Source organism: Lepidochelys olivacea (assembly GCF_965140295.1).
Source record: "Lepidochelys olivacea isolate rLepOli2 genome assembly, chromosome: 3".
Lineage (NCBI taxonomy): Eukaryota > Metazoa > Chordata > Testudines > Cheloniidae > Lepidochelys > Lepidochelys olivacea.
The window spans coordinates 108,405,418-108,425,072 of NC_140413.1; the positions used below are offsets into that span (position 1 = coordinate 108,405,418).

General features: G+C 39.0%; 1 long non-coding RNA gene across 1 annotated transcript in view; it reads left to right on the forward strand.

Moving 5' to 3' along the window:
- LOC311518164 overlaps positions 1-8,075 on the forward strand; it is a 175,657-nt gene extending 167,582 nt beyond the window's left edge. Inside the window, exon 4 of the long non-coding RNA XR_014710906.1 lies at positions 7,755-8,075. This is a non-coding gene — a long non-coding RNA (uncharacterized lncRNA). The remainder of the gene's footprint in view (positions 1-7,754) is intronic.
- The last annotated feature ends 11,580 nt before the right edge of the window (positions 8,076-19,655 follow it).

A 19,655-nucleotide genomic window follows, 5' to 3' on the forward strand; every position in this document is an offset into this window, starting at 1 on the left:
TGCGGCAGAGGTGCTAGGCATGTAAAGCCTGCACGGGCGCCCGAGGCTCTTTGTGCAATGTCTGGCCCAACTGCTCCCAGTCCGCTAGCTTAAGGGTTCCAGCTTCAGGGTACCACGGGCATTGGGCACTCACCTCCTGTAGCAGGAGAGTGAGTTCTCGAGTGGGGCAATCATGCTGAGCCTTACGCAGCAAATACTGTAGCTCATTGCAGTGTTGCACTTGCAAAGCAGAGAGGGAGCTTCCCATACTTACCACGACGAAAACTACTCACCGGGATCCGCAAAGCGGATGAGTGACGCGTCTGAAACCCTTGCCGGGCAAGGTGAGTGCTGAGGGCCCCACATTTGGATGCCAGTTCTTGCGGTCCAAATACAAGACAGAACAAGGCTTTAAGCAAGCAAGCAGGCTGGTCTGCCTTGTCAGCTTTCCACCCTCTCTTTTATTCTTTCTCTCCTCCTGCGCATTACATACTCCAACAGATAAAAGGAATACACTGGCTTTGTTTAATATTCTTATTTACCAATTTCTATCTACTGCATTCCTTGCTCTCAGGCCTTGAGCCCAGTCCTGGGAGGCTTCCCACGGTTCATGTCATCTGGGCGAGTTTCCAAGGTTCATGCCCTTGAGAGGAGCCATGTGTGCACTGCTCCTACACAACACTCAGGGTGTGCCCTGAATGTTGCCAAGTGCATGAACCCTGCATGAATCCTTCAGTGAGGATTTTTACCAAACCTTTCCCAGGAAGTGGGGTGCAAGGGTTGGGAGGATTTTGGGGGGAAAGACGTGTCCAAACTACGTTTCCCAGTAAACCCAGTTAGAGTTTGGTAGTGGCAGTGGATATTCCAAGGACAAAGGATAAAATTAATTTGTACCTTGGGGAAGTTTTAACCTAAGCTGGTAAAAGTAAGCTTAGGAGGTTTTCATGCAGGTCCCCACATCTGTACCCTAGAGTTCAGAGTGGGGGAGGAACCTTGACAATGAGTTTTGACACTCTGTGATCCATAATAAATAACTCACTCTGTCTGCTGAAAATCACAATTTGTGTTGTGAATGATGAAGAAGGACAAATACTCTGGAGACACAAAGTGCTGGTTTCAATAGTATAAGACATAGAGGCCTAAAACAGCAAAGATATTGAGAATAAACTTTAATTTGTTATATTTTAATAAGTTCATGTTAATGGCTTTCCGAAGTAGTTTTTGAAGCCGCTTGGCTTGGGGCTTTGATTGAGCAAAATAACCTTTCACCCAGTTCCCCAGTGTCTCAGAAAGGGGGAAAGTCTGCAATTTCTCACTTTGGTCATGAGGCCCTGTGTGCCTTGAGAAAATATAAACATGGGAAATGTGAATGGGTATGGAACAATTTTCTAAATCAAGAGATAAAAAGACATAAATTATGACCAGGAAGGTACTAGGCCCAAATAGTTAAGAAACCCACACAAAGGGAGGGAGGGGGTTTGAGATCATTTTTATGGAGTAATCATCTCCTGTTAATCCCCCGTTATTGTTTACTTGGGAAAAACAGACTTGTGGACATGACCAAGAACCAGTACCCTAAAAGTAGGGCCCCAAAAATGGACCAAAATCTGACTTGATCAGGATTGGACAAAGCAGTTGGTGTGAGAAACATGTGATCTTCTGGTCTGATGGGAAGATCACCGGGAGCTTCTGCGGGATGACACCACCCTGGGTTTCACCCGTAAAATCAGTTAAATGAGGAAGAAATTGTGCTCCTCCCAAGGTCACCACAACAACAGCCAAGTAGTTGATGCCCCTACTTTCCCTCCCAAGGAAACCAGAGACAAAGACATCCCAGAACACCCAGTTGACCAAAGGGTGACTCCCACTAGCATGTCGGTACCTGAGCTGGAAGACATTGCCTGGTTCCCCAAACTGCAGTTTTTCACTGAAGTCTGAGGCTCTGCAGATCAAGCAAGCTGAAGAGCAGATTCCTTTATCTTTTTCAAAGTAACTTTCTTCTTTGTTTCCTTAATAGGACATTTTTGAATGCCTGCAGGAATGCCTGTCAGAAAAGTGAAACTGCAGGTGCTGAGCTATATTATATACCTGCTGGGATAATCAAAGACAATTGTAGAGGGGCTACAAGCTTCAAACCCTGGTTTGGAGGAGGAGGGATATGGGTTCCTGCCCAGAGAAAGGTGACTGCTAGAGGCCTGAGGCCTGAGACCTAAGACAGAATTCCTTGAGCAGACCATGGAGGGGAACAGAGGTGCAGTTACCTCAAAGTTATGACAGACAGATCTCCAGATCACAGATAGCACTAATTAACTCACTTGCAGTCTCAGCACAAACTTGAGGGATAGAATGAACATTGAGATTGACCTTCCCTCTTATTCTTTCATTAAGCCTAACCTCCTATGTCATGTTGAATCCTGGTGAGGAATCTTGCCTTGAAGTTACTCATGCTGTACTTGCACTGTGGCTAAAATTAGGCCTTCAAGCTCTATGGCAATAAATATGACACTTCTCAAGAGCACAATACTCACTTCTAAGAGTTAATTTAAAAAACTTCTGACCCTTTTATTCCAGTCAGAATAGCACGTTACAAGCACAAAATAAATGAAAAAAAAGGACCAATGGGCATCAGTGACTTTGAGACAGACTAGCTCCAGATCAGTCCTTCAACAAGATTAGGAAAGAAAATCAAGAGTCATTAGCAGCCTCTCTTTCTGTGCTAATCATAGGTATATTTTATTTCCAGTTTTCCTGTCTTGAAATTAATATATTTTCCCTCCCAATTAATCTTTTTACAGGTCTCATAATCTAGAACAAGAGCTTTGGAAATTACACCTTTGCTCCAGTTAGAATGAGTGATGAGCTATTTAGGCAGCCAGCTGTAGAATTAAATACTGTCTACTCATCAGTTCCTTTGTTGGAACCCGAGAGTCATCTTTGAACTACATCTGGCTTTCTGCCGTCACAACATGAGAATCCCGGAGGCATTCCAGAACCTCACTTTCCTGGAAAATGTTGCTACTATATCATCTGGTAGCCAATTTCTTAGCTTTATAATTAAAATGGAATCCTTGGTAATTAATTGATGGGGTTATGCATACACATGCATTCATTCATGCAACTCTTCCAACATGCTAGACTTAGCCATGAGGCAGGCACACACAGAATACTCTGTGCTTTACTGGTCTTGTAGCCTTTTATTTTATTGTGAATTTAGTGATGTTAGCCTACATCACCGTGGGTTCTGGCAGCCACAGTGTGTTCCTCATTTTCTAGGTACCCAATTTGAGACACCTGGGCTCGATTTGCAGAAGTGCTGAACACTCACAATTGCAACTGAGGTTAACATGAGTTCTGCTCTGAATGTATTAAGTGTCATAACATGCTAAGTGCTCTGAAAAATCAGGCCTGAGGATTCTCATGTTGGACACCCAAAATTAGTTGACAATTTTGGCTTTAATCGCTGTGCCTCTATTCCCTTTACATAAAATGGGCATAACAAAAACTCTCCGAATGGAGGCAGGGGGTGAAAGATTAATTCATTAACTTTTGTAGATAACTGAAATACTACAATGAGAAATCCCCACAGGGAAATTAATAATTCTGTATTCAGTGAAGGGTTTGGATGGTGTGCAGTAAATAATGCATGGGGCCACATACTGAATGATGAGGTTAAAAATAAATATTCAGTAGTGGCCTATTCAGTACGCACTGTTCATCCTGTGGAAAAATAATATGTGATCATACAGTTACAGACTGTATCATGATGCATACACTGGAGGGAGCTGAATTAAGGTTGCACGGACAACCATAATTCTGACATTTCCTAATTTTTCAGTGTTTGACTTTCCAACCTTGATGTTCTATTAATGTAGCCTTTGTTAATGTAATTATATGATAATATTAGAGAACGCCTGATCAAAACTATATGCCTCTGAACTGTGTCATTCACCATTTGGAATTCAATCCCAAATTTGCATCTGAATTTTGAAGTTGGCTCCATTATTGGCCAAAGCAAAACTCTGAATCGAACACTCTTACTTAGAAGTTGTGTAACTTTGGTCCAGTCTTGTAGGTGTGACTATCTGCTCATCATATTAGCTGACTCATAGGCACATAGTAACCATTTCATTAGGAGAAAGGGTATGTTTTTGAGTGACTTGTTCAGAATCCAAACAATGTATGAGTTCCAGTGGTTTTGTTCAGCATCATCACTTGGGAGAGGACAGCATTTTGGTAACTAAGAGAGGATGGAAGGAATGTCACATGGGAGTGTAAAAGGAAGAGGGGATGGTGCTCATGAAATCTCAGAAGGCAGGTCTTATCTTACCTGTTACGTTACATTTCCACAGCACTTTTCTTCTCAAAGTTTTGTTGTTGTTGTTGTTATTGTTTTTGTTTTTTTACAGACTTTGTAACAGGGCTCACTTCAAGCAGCAACCACACAAACACTTCTGAGGTGAAAATCAGAGAGCCTGAAAGGCTGTGTCTACAGCTGGAGCTGGGGGTGTGATCCCCAGCCCGAGTAGACATACTTGCTCTAGCTCTCATCAGGCTAGCTCCCTAAAAGCAGTAGTGTACCCACAGTAGCATAGCCTGCAGTATCAGTGGCATGCCGCTCCGACTACAAACCTACTACAGACCCCATGCGTACATACGTAGGGCATCTAGCTTTTGTTGCCTGGGCTACTACAGCTACACTTTTACTTTTGCTTGGTAGCTCTGAGAGTATTATTTGAGTTGGGAATCACACCGCTATCTCCAAATGTAGACACACCCTCAGTATCAGTAACACTGTAGAATAATGTTCGCAAGAGGTATTATGTATCCATTTAAAACTGCAAAGGAAATGTAGTTGAGCAGAATACTTATGGTTTCCATACATGAAGAACAAATATAGTGTACATGGCTATTATTTCAGATTAAGAAAAACAATAAAGTCAGAAAAACTATAGCATCACCACGAGAGCAAAGTGTGTAATTCATTCTGTAAATCTTTTCATCTTTAACTTTCTTGCACAAGGTCCTCATATAAGATGCTTCTAGATAGCCAGGCTGGAGACCTTTACATTTAAAGGTACATAGGAAACAGAATAATCTTTAGATCTGGTTGAAAAAACAGGACAACATTTTCATAAAACTGTCATGCCTTTGTTGTTGAAATTGCAAATTTTGAATTTTTTTTACCAGTCCTGATTATCTCATTACACTTGCATAGCTACAAAGAGTACAACAAATTCAAATTCCTGAATTTGATCGTGCAAGACTTTTAGTACATTTTTGGAGTTTTAGATTATTTGGTAAGGGTTGGTTAAGCATCTAGGATGAAATTTTCAAAGCCATGCAGGGGACCTAGGTGCATATCCTCTCTTAAAATAAAGGGAAGAAGTGTGGATTAAATCCCTGGACTGCTTTAACAATCGCAATCCTAAACTTTGGGTGCTTATCTAAATTAAGTCTTTTGTACTTTGCTGTACTGTCCAAACAAAGCTTGCTTCTGAATTATGCACTGATGCAGCCCATAGAATGATCCTTGAGGAGACTTACATTCTAATATTGTTTTCATCATTTCTTAATTTCTTTCAGATTTTAATGTTTGCAATTATGTAAAAATAAATTTAGCTCCTGGACGTAGAACTTCTGTACCAAGTATGGCTTAGTTACAGTTTGATTTTTATAACTTCTTTGCACAGTTCTGATCTGATATATGGGGAAGTTCTGAAGGAAATCATAACAGAGCTTTAATTTCACAGGTGATTAGCAGCCCTGGGGAAAATATGATATTGAGAGATATAAACATTTGTGGACTAGATGGTTTTGATTTGAACATTTGCTATTGCTTCCCGTTTTTGTTTTTTCCCTTTTTATTACCTTGATTTATAAAAATAACACCATGACTGACATACTCACAAAAGCTACCTGAGCCAGAACATCACCCTAATTTCCTGGTTGCAATGGTACCATTGCACATTTCAGCTGAAAACCTATGTCAGAAAATAAATAAAGATTAAATTTTGAAATATGCCAAATTACTTGCCCATAATTTGAATGGTCAGTGAACTGCAAAATACCAGTTTCCTGACTTTGGGGACTCAGAGCCCCTATTTTCTGTTCTATTCATTGGTTTCACTTTAGATGATGATGATTCCATCATCTGCACAAATTAAATTCAGTTTGGCAATAAAACAATTACTCTGTGACAATTGTTGCATAGTTTTCTTTACTTCACTTTCTTTCCAACTCATGTCAAGAACTTCGTTCCATAGTAAAACATTTTCTTTTCACTTCTGATTGAGTCAGGCACACTAAATTTATTTTTTAAAAGCTGTTGGAGCTTTGATAAATTTTGTCTGTTGGGATAACCCTTTTATGCTACCTTCATCTCTGGGGCCAATAAAGCCCCTTGTATCAGCCTTTGAGTGTAAATAATAAGTGTAGTTTGCCTTCTCTATTTGGGGAAAGCCATGACAATGGTGTCATGTGCTCAGGAAGGCAAATTCCACACCTGACTGAGGCTTGCAGTTTGGCCCATGATGAAAATCCCTCCAGTTCTTGGCCCTGACACATCTAGAAAGTTTCTTAGGCATGGGAGCAAATATCCATGATGATTCCAACTAGCTTCCCGGCACTGGATCCATCACTTTGTTCCAGGAAGGGAATGAGAAAGGATTCCCATATGAGCTGGTTAGAAAATGGATTTTCCATCCACGAAATTCTCCAGATTTTGAATTTTTTTCATCCCAAATCCAAAATTTTGAAATTTATTGCCAAATGAAATTCTGAAAAAAATATTAGTTTGGGGACTGTCAAAACATTTCATTTCAATTTCAACCTTGTTTTACAAAAAATAAAGTAAATGTAAAGTCATTTTGAAACAAAAAGTAAACTTTTAGTTCTGAAAATGTTAATATGGGACATTGTGATATTTTCAATTTTTCCCAATTATTTTTCTAAACAAAATTTCATCAAAATTGATATGATTTCAAACACACACAAATATTTTTGTCACTCAGCATTTTCTGATGGAAAAGTGTTTTGACAAAAAAATACACTGGTCAGCTGTAATTTCCATCAGTGAGTCCCCCTCTACACATTTGCTGTAGGGCCTGAGTTCTGGGTGTACAGCAGCTTAAGAATGAGCCGTGTGAGGGTGAGTTGATGTGCCAAGGCCCAAGGAGCAATGAATGTTTAAATGGGGCATTGAAGTTGGTGGAGGGGAAGGATAAAGAAATGAGTATGAGTCCATCAAAAGGAATGGCCCACACTGAGTCAGTTCTACAGGTACTGTAGGGAGAGCACGTGTTGTGAGGTGGAGTTTGATTGCAGTCAGGGGGAATCATCTGCAGGGGTAGCTGACGCTGGCTTCTCCTGGCATTCTCACACATTGTATGAAATGTGTGAAACAGGCTCTACCCAGCAGGACAGAAAACCAGTGGACTAAAATTATTCTTATTATAAAATGTGTTGGTGCATTTTGTGCATGAAAGATATTTTTCTCAACGCAATAGTTTCAAAAATCTTTAAATTAGGTTTCAAATGTTTATTTTAGCATAGTTTTTTTTTTAATTTAAGAAATGTATCTTAGAAAAATATCCTTTTTTCTATAGACAGCACTAGCCTATAGCAATAAGATGGTACTCAAGATAATTGTCTATTACTGATTAAATTGAATGAATCGGACTGCTCTGCTTGCTTAAAATTGTCCCATTTGCAAGTGACTGATTTGATGTGCAGATACCTTATTTTAAAAATTGTGTTTTCTTTTTTATGTTGCTCAGGGGTGAGGAGATACTTTGAAGATACACGGTTGCTTCTTTATATTGTGAAATCCTGCCTCATCTCCCCAATTTCTCTCATCTATTCTACATTACATGGGAAACAACAATGCATTTTTGGATTAGTCATGATAAATCCCATCCCAGGAGTTGCCAGGTGACAGATATGTGTTGTGAAAATTCTTTTGCTGAGCTACAGAGATAAAAGTTACTTGATGCACTTTCTGTAGCAAGCTTTCCCCACCGATTTTTAACGATGAACAGCTCAATCTTATACAAACACTGGTTCAATCCAAGTTATTTATATAATCATGTAAAACTACATCCCAGATGTTCCTTGCTTACATGCGTCCTTTAATCAGATGTCAAAGAAAATGCATATTCAAATTGCCTGAATATGTAATGGTGAGATGCACTTCGCTAATAAATTATCTCATTATTTTCAAATATCGTGTTATCTGTGTGTACAATAATAAAAAAAATGCAAGTACAAATTTGAATCCAAAACATACTGCCATTTTGTGAAGTTGTTTTATATACTACGAGTGACCTTTCATGTATGGAGATAATTAGCAAAGTGCACTTTTTTCAAAATGATGTAATTTAGGCGACAATTTATAATTAAATACCTCTGATGAAATATATGGTATAATCTTTACACATCATTCACAAAACTGCTTGACACAGTGAGTAAAGAGATAACATACTATAAACACTGGGCCTGATTCTCCTCTTACTTACACCAATTTTACATTGTGTTTTCTTGGTGTAACTTCACTGACTTTACTCTTTACACTTTAACAAGAAGGCTGAATCCTTGTGTATATACGAAGAAAAAAATATATCCTCCCTGAAATTACAGCAATTGACAAGAAACTTGGCTAGGAAACTTTACGACGATGCCTTTTGTCAATTATGCAACCCCTCTGTTTTTCGATATCACAGCTTCATACTTCATAAATCTACCAGCTACCACAGCAACAGTTGAATTTCTCATCTAAAAAAAATTAGGCAAATGATTTCCTGTCACCACTATATAATGAAAAGAAAAATCTGATCATTTTTTGAGAAAGTCTTAAGTGTAAATAGATGCATTCTAAGAAAGACACAAGTTTAAGACAGAAATACATTCTCTAAGCCAATGATTTTCAAATTTCCTCATCTCTTGAACCACTTTTTAAGGGTTTCTGATAGGCTCCCTGCTTCACCTCACCCCTTCCTACATCCCATATTCCCTCAGGCATTCTTTGTCTGTTCCAGTAGCCCTACAACTCACTGGAAATGGTTAGATGACTGTCATGCTTTCTGGAGTAGCTCATGAGCAAGAATACCAACCTCAGGGCAGACTATTAAGAAGCAAGGCACAAACGCCAAACTGCTTGTAAGTTCTACACTTAGATTTCCCCAACCACGTAATAAGTGTATACTTCTCAGGCATTACAGAGCCTTAACACAGAGTCACAAACAGTGCCCTTGGGCATTCCAATCTATCTTGCCACCTAGGCAAGCTTGACTCTGTGATAGGTGGTCACTTTACACCAAAGATCACAAAATATTCAGGTTACTCCCAGTCCCCAATGACCAGTCACTTACACCGAGTCTCATACCAAAGACAAAGCTTGTAGCTAATCCTGTAATAAACCTTTAGTTGGTTTGTTATCTAGGAAAAAGACATGAGAGTTATTTACAAGGTTAAATCAGGTAAGCATACACACCCAAATGAGATACAATAGTACAAAGGTAATGGAAGCTTCTATAATAAGCAAGTTTTTATGTCCTTTGGGGCTAACCCAAGCCAAGCAACTTGGAGTTCTCTTGCTCATGTTTAGGAATCTTTGCTCCTCAGAGTCAAGATATTATAAAGGCACCCTAATTTCTTCTGGTCACGGATTTTTATCCCCATCTTCCTAGAAGATAAGCTGTTGTGACGAGCACTTCTACATATAACCTCTTCATGGGTGGGTGGGGGAGCAATTGACTAAATCTTTGTTCCACTGTGGCCCATTTGGATTGAACGGTCCTTCTTGATGGTCAAGAGATAACACCTTCTGTAGGAATCTAGCATTCTGAATTAAGTGAAGCTTTGTTCCTCTTTGGTGAGTTACATAGTTTTAGAACAAACATTGTACAGTTATAGAGCAAACATTTAAGTATTCCCTTATAGCATGGGATAAAGATATTAAAAGAAAGATTAATACATGCAGCATCCTACAAGCATTCCATAAAGTCTAAACACTAAACACATTCCTATAACACTAATATCTATTTTAATAATATTAAAACACAGGTGAGCCAGACTGGTTTCCAGCTTTGCATTGTTCAGTGAGGCCCACGGCTTTGGCATGAGCTGATACCTGGTCTGCCAGAATCACAGTGTCACAGATCCATCATTTAAGGAGCACTGCTCTTCAGTACATGCTAGGGATGGTCATATAGGCAGATATTTGGATTCAAGGGTTCTCATATATGAAGCCCTCAATATGAGTATCATCCAGCTCTAAATATCAGCTCTGACTTCAGAAAATCAATAACCACAGGACTCCACCAGACCCAAGTCTCTGCCACCTTCACAAACAGCCAACCAGGCTTCCTTCTTTACCAAGATTTTCAGTGCGTGGCTGGCTTTTCATTCTGCATACTCAGGATCTGGAGGAAGGTAGGACAACCAGTAGTTTATTGCAAATTTAGTTACATTAATTTTATATGTGGCAAAATGATATGCATAAAGCATTGCACAGAAAACTAAAAGGGAATCAAGGAGCAAAGTAGCCAGGAACATAAGTTTTATACTTCACACTGGATAAAGGAATCAACAATGTGAATCTTCAGAGGTACATATCACAATGTGACAAAGGCCTACTACTCTGACTGGCCCTTTAAGGGCTGGATTTGCAGAGCTAGGGCAGCTTTTTCTAACTATAACTTCCCTGATGTGAACAGGCTGGAATAGGGCCTAGTCTGCAATAAAGAGGCTGGATCTGTGAGGATGGCAAACGACCATAAATGCTTTCCAATGCCAATGTCAAAAGCCTACGCAAATATGTTTAAAAATGAAAAGCACCCAGAACCAGAACCCCAATGAAGGTGTTTAAATAAAAATGTCATATGATGGAGCAACAAAACCAGCAAAAGATCAAATGAGCAGCTTGAACATACATGAGCTGTGATGCTATCTTCCAATACCCTATGTGACTGTATTCAAGGGGAAAGGAGCTAGCGGCCTTCACTTTCCTTCAGAATTGCTGCTACTGCTGCTCCTCCCTTTCCATACCGCAGCACCTGCCTTTCTTCCCTGGCCCCCCATTTTTCCATCAGCACCTGCCACTCCACAGACAAACTTCCTGCCCCCCAACCATCAAAGAAAGTGTCTCTTCTATTCTTGAAGTCGGGTAACGCCTATTAAATCCACAAAAAAGTTCTCCGTCTCCAGAAAAATAAATAACCCTTCCCCATTATAGAGTCTTCCCTCTGCTCTGGCCCCACAGTTCAAAGTCATTTAAGTGCTCCAGCAATGCGGACAAACTGTCCTTTAAACCTGCCAGCCACGTTTTCTTCCATAACTGGCTCCAGCTCAGATGTTGGCAGAATGGGAAAAATCTCCATTTGTGATCAAGAAGTGGATGATTGAAGAATATACAAGTCAAATTGTTATTATTAATTATTATTATTATTAAGTCCAGAACTAATGTTTGACTTGAAAGTAGTCATGAAATGTTCGCAGTGTTGTGAGTTTTGAAAATAACACAGCTACATTTCAGAATCTGCACAGATTTTTACGGTTTGGCTCTCTGAAGGCAAATAACTTGTGAATTTGATTCAGACTTGTCAAAGACAGTACAAAATCAGTCATAAAGAACAGACTTTCTGTCATTTTAAAGGTTTGTTTTTATCATTCATTTTAGATTAGAGAAAGAACCCTGCTAAATACAGAGCCTCAGATTTCAAGAAAAAAACCAGATAGGATAAGATATTATTTAGATGTTGTAACTAATGATTTCCAAAGGTTTGCCTTTCTCTATAAATGTATCTGCTAAGCTCTCTTCTTCTGAGGACACTGTGATATAGTACACTATCATCAGCAGGGGGTTGTTTTTTAGGAAGGAGTACAGGGGAAAATCATACTGAAAATGTTTCAAATTTACAAAATAATCTAATATATATGAAATATCTCTCATTTCCTGAACTGCATCTCAGTGGGAATTCCAGTGAAACACATTTAGGAGAGTCTAAGAAAATTCAGTTTTAACATATTTAAGTTTTAGAAACTCTAGGGAGCTCAAAGCATATAGTAACATTTACAAGGAAATAGTCATAGTTTGTCTTTTCTACGTAATGAATGCAGAAGCTGTACCACAACATGATACTGTCAGGTTCACCCTTCCCCTTTGAGTAGAAAGACTGTTATATATTTATTATAAATACCTTAAAATTTCTCTGTATTATAAGTAATAATCTATCCAGTGCCAAATATGATAAATGTTGACTAGTGATGGAGTTTGTAATGGAGAACTTGAACTTTGTGTGTGTAAAATGTGTCGGAAAGTGAGATATGTGGCATGCCACTGAAGAAAGATGTAGTCTCAAGTTTAATTTGTTTTCTTAGAGTAGCCAGTCTGGGTCCCTGGCAGTGGAAAGTCTGTCTAGCGAAGACTGTAGCAGTATAAGGCACTTGTAAACCTCTCTCCGTTGAAGAGCCTAGAATTGACCAGCCCAATCCCAACAGCAGCTGGCATTAACCAGGAAGTTATCCTATCTTCTCAGAACTTTCTGTCAGTGACTGTACATTAAAATGCACCCTTAGCAAGGCTAAGGATCTGGCCCTTCAGCTGGAAGAATTCAGTATTTAGGGGTTCAAACCAAATTATGTAGGGACTAGCCCATACAGGAAAATAAAATTCCTGACCCACTTTGTGATCTGTCTCCCTGGAACCATGGGTCTCCTTTGCACTGGTGTAATATAGCTAACAGTAGCGGAGTTACTCCAGATTTATTACATCTAGTGTAAATGCAAGCAGAATCAGACCCTTGTGAGAAGTGAAGTCCATGAAGACGCTTTGAGCACATCATGTAACTGTGAGAAAACTGCATTATTTTATGTACAGACCTAATCTGCATTATCAATTGAAGACTAAGAATAATTCATATATTTCCACTGTGTTTTAACAAAAGTGGTTTGAATGGCCTTGATGTTGGTATATAAAGTATTGTCACACAGTAGAGGAACGTTTTCTTTTAATAACCCTTCAGAGGACCATCATAACAGTCATTAACATTTCTGTAAATGAATTGCACAGTAATATTTGATTAAATAATTAAGTAGTCTCCTTTAGTAAAGATCTGCTGTGCAGTTAACAACAGGAATACCCCTCACAGAACTCAGGTTTGCTTCCCAGCTTAGTTATTCCAAAAAAGGGCCTGCTGGGTTTGTTAACAGGAAACTGTAGCAAAGCAAAACTTTGATGAATATCACCGAAAATAATGTGAACCTCCTGGTTAATTTATGACTTCTCAAAATTAGACCTCAAAATTAGACCCCATTTGAACAAGGGAAACAAGAAATGGTACACCTGCATCTTGAATACTGTGTCCAGTTCTGGTCGCTCAACCTCAAAAAGAATGTCATGGATCTGGAAAAGGTTCAGAGAAGGGCAACACAGATGAATAAGGGCATGGAACATTTTCCATACAAGGAGAAACTAAAAAGATTAAGGCTGTTCAGTTTAGAAAAGTGATGTCTAAGGAGGATATGATAGAATTCCATAAAATCATGAATGATGTGGAAAAAGTGAAGTGTTATTTACCCTTTTCCGGTATTGATTCACCCATTCTTCTTCAGGATTGATCTCCAACTAGAGGTCACTGAATGAAATTAATAGGCTGCAGGTTTATCACAAACAAGAGGAAGTGCTTTATTCAGACAATGCACAATTAACCTATGGAACTCATTGTCATGGGCTGTTGTGATGGCCAAAAGTATAACTGGTTTGGTTAAAATAAGAACTAGATAAGTTCATGGAGGATAGGTCCACCAATGACTATTAGTCAAGATGGCCAGGGATGCAAGCCCATCTTGGGGAGACCCTGACTCTCAGACTTCCACAAGCCAGGAGGGGAAGACAGAGATGGATCTCTTCAAAATTGCCTTGTCCTGTGCACTCCCCCTGAAGCTCTGGTACTGGCCACTGTCAAAGACAGGATATTGGGCTATATGGAGCACAGGTCTGACCCAGTATGGATGTTCTTATTTATCCCCAAGATACGCAGCAGAAGGATCAGGAATACATACATAAGGTTATTTTAGTGACTCTTAGTTTTGTCACTTAGAGATAAAATAACTACTAGTAGGTTTATCTGTCAGTAATTAGCTTGCTATTACCTGTGCAGACCCTTCTAAAGAGTCAGGACTGAAATCCTTGTACTTTGGGGTATTATTAGGCACTTCACCTCTGCAAGATAAGTGACATTTAATTTCTGAATTTAATAGGCAGCCATCATCAGTGCAGTTGAAAATATATCCAAAAGAATTGCAAATCTTCAGGATAAAGGAACATGAAGAACAGGAACAACAAAAGACTAATTGTTTCCCGACAATAACAACTATAACTACTACTCAGATTTAGTCGTTGACTTATCAGTATGATTTGATGGGACTGAATAATTACCCTTAGATATGATCACTAGCAATGCTGTCACTATGGACGGAAATGCATTGTACATCAGAGGGTGCTGCTTTGCTAGAATGTGAAAGAACCTCAGTGTAAATCTCTTGTAATTCTGAATTTGACTAAATTATTGAACAGAATACTTAATCTTCAATATCTCATTGGGTGTTAAATATATATTTAAAGTTTTCAAGAGGTCAGAAAATCTAAATTAGTGGATATTCTGTTTTTCTTTGTAAAGTAGAAATGAAAATAGAGATGTTCCCCATGTGTATCTAATGCATATTCATATACACACACATTTTCATTTATGCGAACACAACATTTTTCATTTGTTTGAACACAAACTGCTTACAAATGTAGATTTTAAAATGTGTACACAACCTGGGTTGCTGGGAATGTTTGGAGAATGCTGTATGAACACAAATTGGAAAGGTATGGGTCTAATTATCATTCTTTCTGGGCATATCTACATTGCAATGTAAGCCCAGGGTTCAAACTCAGGCTCAAGCCTAACCCCCCTTCCATCTACATACAAATTGCACTAACCCAGGGCTCAGACCAAGGGTCCCAGGTCCCCCTAGGAGTAGAGGGTCTGAGCTGGAGTCAAGCTAGGACTCAGAGTTCAAGCCCTATTGATTTACAGTGTGGTTCTAGCCCCACTAGACTAATGCTCTGGGAGTCCACCAAAAGTATCCCACAATTCCATGGGCCAACTTTCTTTGTCCTCTGAATAGTCAAGATTGGCAGACAGTTAAGTTTTCCCACTTTGCACCATCAACAAAGATTGAGAGTGGCCACATTGTGGGAGGGCACAAAGAAGTCTGGGTTATAGGTAGCTGGGCTCAGGATCGCATAATGCAGTGTAGATATTGGAACTCCAGTGTTCAACAATTCCTAACCTGGGGTTACAAACGGGTGTAGACACTCAAGCCCTAGGTTAATAATCCCAGGGTCTACTAACTCCAGTTCTACTTATCTTGGGCTTACACTGCAACGTAGACATACTGTATGTGTTCTTTGCCCTCCATGATCTATCACACAAGTATTATTCAAATAATCAGAGATAAAACCTCCGGCCATCATTTTACAAATCTGGGCGCTGAAAGTTAGGATCCTAATTCCCCAATTAGGAATCAAAATTAAAATGACCTAACTGTCAGACATCAACAGGAATCGCAATCACTCAGAACCTTTGACAATCAGGCCACTTATTTAGGTGCTTAATATGGATTTATTAGTTTAGCTTTGGGGGCTCAGGTTGAAAATGCCGGTCGTTCTTCACAATGTAATATAAAAGCTGATGAAATAAATGGAGCTATGCCAATTTACACCTGCTAAGGATCTGGCCCCATTTATCATGGCTACAATTGACACAATGCTAAAAATGTAGTACAGAGAAATGTTTTAATGAACACTACCTACTCTCTGGCAAACAAGAGGTTAACATCAACTCAGCTTCCTTCTGTCCCTGCACAGGCCTTTACGGGAGATAATGAAGCCAGGCTGGAGCCCTCAGAACAGTCTCTGATCAGAAACTTGTACGAGTGGCTGTGTGGAAGACTGAAGGGAAGGATGTCTGGAAGTAAGGAGGACTCTGTACCAAGACACTACTTGTATGCAAACAATTTAGGCTGGAATTTGCAGGAGCTTGTGTGAGAGAAAGTGGCAGTTGAGGTGACTGAAAAGTGGTGGTTGGTCTCCTCTGGCCACACAAGCCACTTTCACAAAGAGGGTGCAATTGGACACAAAAAGCCCTGAATGTACAGGTGGATGTGACAAATAATGGGGTGTGGGAACTCGGTGTGTCTATGAGCATGGACACTTATCTTGATGGTTTAGAAGTATCAAGAGGCTTCTTATGCACCTGAATAGGTGCTTCTTTCTAGGGATACGTCTACATACAAGAACCATAGCAACACAGCTGCAGCTACTCCACCATCGTGCTGTAGTGCAGACACTGAGGGCTGTTCTACACTAGAAACTTACATCAATATAGCTATGTCTCTTGGAGGTATGAAAAATCCACACCCCTGAGAGAAACAGTTATACCTACCTAACCCCTGGGGGAGACAGTGCTAGGTCAACAGAAGAACTCTCTTAGTCAGGTGGATTACTTACAGCAACAGGAGAACAATGTAGTGTCTACACTGAAGCACTATGTTGCGCTGTAGCATTTTAAGCATACACATACCCTTACTACAGCAACAAAAGGGGTTCTTCCATTGCTAAGGTAGATCCACCCCCTTGAGAGGAAGTAGCTAGGTTACAACAGAATTCTTTCTCTGACATAGCAGTATCTACACCAAGGCTTAGGTTGGCTTAACTAACTCTGCGAGAAGGTTGAATTTTTCACCCCTGTGAGTAATGTAGCTATATCGACCTAAGTTTTAGGTGTTGACCAGGCCTATGAGTGACTCTGCCATAACCAACTTAGCAGGTGCAAGTTGAAACCTGTCTGCTATGTAACCTTCATTCTCCCCATCCCCTTCCTCAGGTCTGGCCTGAGATTTACACACGGCTGGACACACAGTTTCAGTTCAACCCTTTTTTCTCCGCCCAAGCTCCATTTTCCAAAGAAGATGAATATAAGAACTGAAATGTTAGTTTTATGGGAAATTCTGTGATTTTGAAATTTCTTTTGTTCATCATTGCAACAAAAACAAGAAATTTGAAAATTTCCCACAACATGACAAGAAAAATTTCAGGTCAATCAAAAAGCTTTCTTTCAATTTTGACATTTTTAATTTTTCAATTTTCTAAATAAAATTAAAAGATACTTCTAAATGAAAAGTAACTTTAAACAAAACATTCCATTCCATAAATGTCAAAACAGAACAGTGTAACCTTATCAAAATAAATATTTTCATTTTTTTCCTACACAAAATTTTGTCAATTATCAACATGTTCCCATGGGAATTTACAGTTTCAATAAAAGAATCTTTGCCAGCAGAAAAATGTTCCATCAGAAAATTTCAACTAGCTTGAATGAACACAAAATAAAGCTTAGTCAGGACTTAAGTGGTGCATTAGACCTTGTGCAGGAATACTGCAATTTAATTTCTTGTATGAGTAAATTGAGCAGGATTTGGCTCTGTGACAGAAAGGAAGGGAACTCAGTGTTGGCAGTCAATACATACTTTTAAAAAGTTGTTATCAGAATGCATCAAATGCCAATAAATCGTTGCCACTATGTAAAATAAGAATCTCTTTTTTTTTTTTTTGGCTGCTTTGCCAACCCAGCTCAAAGTCAATTTATTTTCAGCTCAGAAAATCCTTTAATGCAGTAACAAAAAGCTTTTCAGGAGGGAAATAATGGCATATGTTGTTTGATTATTAAACTGTGAGCCAGTCATTTGTAACTCAGAAAAATAAGTGTATTATGGCTAAAATAACATGACAATATGCTCAACTTCATTTGTTTTCTATTAGAAAAGCCACTGTCATAATAAACAGCTGTCCTAGGTAAAACAAAACAAAAGAAAAATAAAAAATGGGTGAGAGTTAGCATGATATTTTATTTTATCTTTTTGATGGAAGGTTGAGAGAATATTAAGAAGGGGGTAAGAGAATATAATATGGTTGAAGCTAAGTTTGATGGACAGCTGGTAACTACTCCATAGGTAAGACAGCAAGAGCCTTTCCATTATAAAGAGAAATGTTTCTACCTCCCAAATTTCTTTGATAAAATTTCTTTTGGACTAGAAATTATGAAAGCTTATGCTCAAATAAATTGATTAGTCTCTAAGGTGCCACAAGTCCTCCTTTTCTTTTAGTAAAATGAGGGGGTGAAAGGGGGTTGGGATTTTGAGCTGATTTGGCAGAATGGGATGCAATGTAAAAATGTCAGTGTTTTCCTTGATTGTATATCCTATCTCCACCATGGAGAGGCCTGGAAATTTCTAACTGAGTTAGTTTAGTAGGAGCCTTCCCTTGATTTCATTGGAACTTGGCTCTGGTTCTAGATTTCTGGCAACCACCAAAGTCTTTTGGTGTTTTGAAGTGAGAATTCACCGTAGTCTGGAAGTCATTCACTTATGAAATGGGAATTTCAGACCATCCCAGAAGCACCTTTTTTTTTTTGAGATATTTCACTGCTACCGTTGTCATGAAAAATAACATTAATAAAAGGTGTGATGGAAGAATCGGTCAGTAATTTTATTTCTAATTAAAATGCTGATAAGCATGGGATTTTCAAAAAACATTCAGAATTGATCTAATTCTCCTCTGGTGGATGTCAGTGCTAAAGCTCCCATTGACTTCATCAGGAGCAAAGTTAATCCAGTGCTGAGTGCTTTTGACTATTGCACCCTTAGCTTTTTGTTGGTTGGTTGCTTAATCTGCTCTGCAACGTGTGTTTGGGAAGGATTGTTTAAATGTATGTCGGAGGAGCACCATGTAAACATCTGCAAGGTCATCTCATTGTCCTCCTTCAAGTCCCTCCTTAAAACTCTCCTCTGCCATGATGATTACAAAAAGATTTGCATATGGTTAAGGAGCTGGTGTGCTGTTACCACTCCTTTTCATGATGACAAGTATAGTTGCATTGCTTCTGTGTGCTCTCATTAGCTATTTGTTGAATCTACCTATTCTCCATCAGAGATTCCAAGGACAGAAGGAACCACCGTGATCATGTAGAGTAATGTCCTGTACAACACAGGGCATATATTTTCTAAAAACATCCAGTCCTTGATTTAAGCTTGAGTCATCTTATATTTAGACCACAATCCTGCATATGCTTAATTGTATGTGCTGTAAAGTAGTTTCATTTAAGACAAGACTATTCACCATGTTTAAAGTTAACCAAATGTGGAAATCTTTGCAAGATTAGTGTCATTGATTGTACTGTATTTGGAGCAGGTATTGTCTTTTTGTTGTGTGTTTGTACAGCATCTCGCACATTGACATCACTATCCATGACTGATGGATAATCATGCCTCTAGGCTCTAACACAGTGCTAATAATAATAATAATAATAAAGTAATCAGTATTCGATAAAATGATGATAGACACCTTAAACAAACCTAAGACAAACAGAACTTGTGAAGCACTGCAAGAAAGTCTTTAAAACTGAAGTTGGCTAGTAAGAAAGAGGGTTGAGGGTGATGTCTCATATCAAGTATAATGTGAGGGCAGTCACGACAGATAGGAGAATCCAGATAAGACTGGTGCAATCTGAGAGAATCAGAATCAGATTGGGGTTGTCCAGGAAATATAAGACAGGCAGAGGGCATTTGTGAGT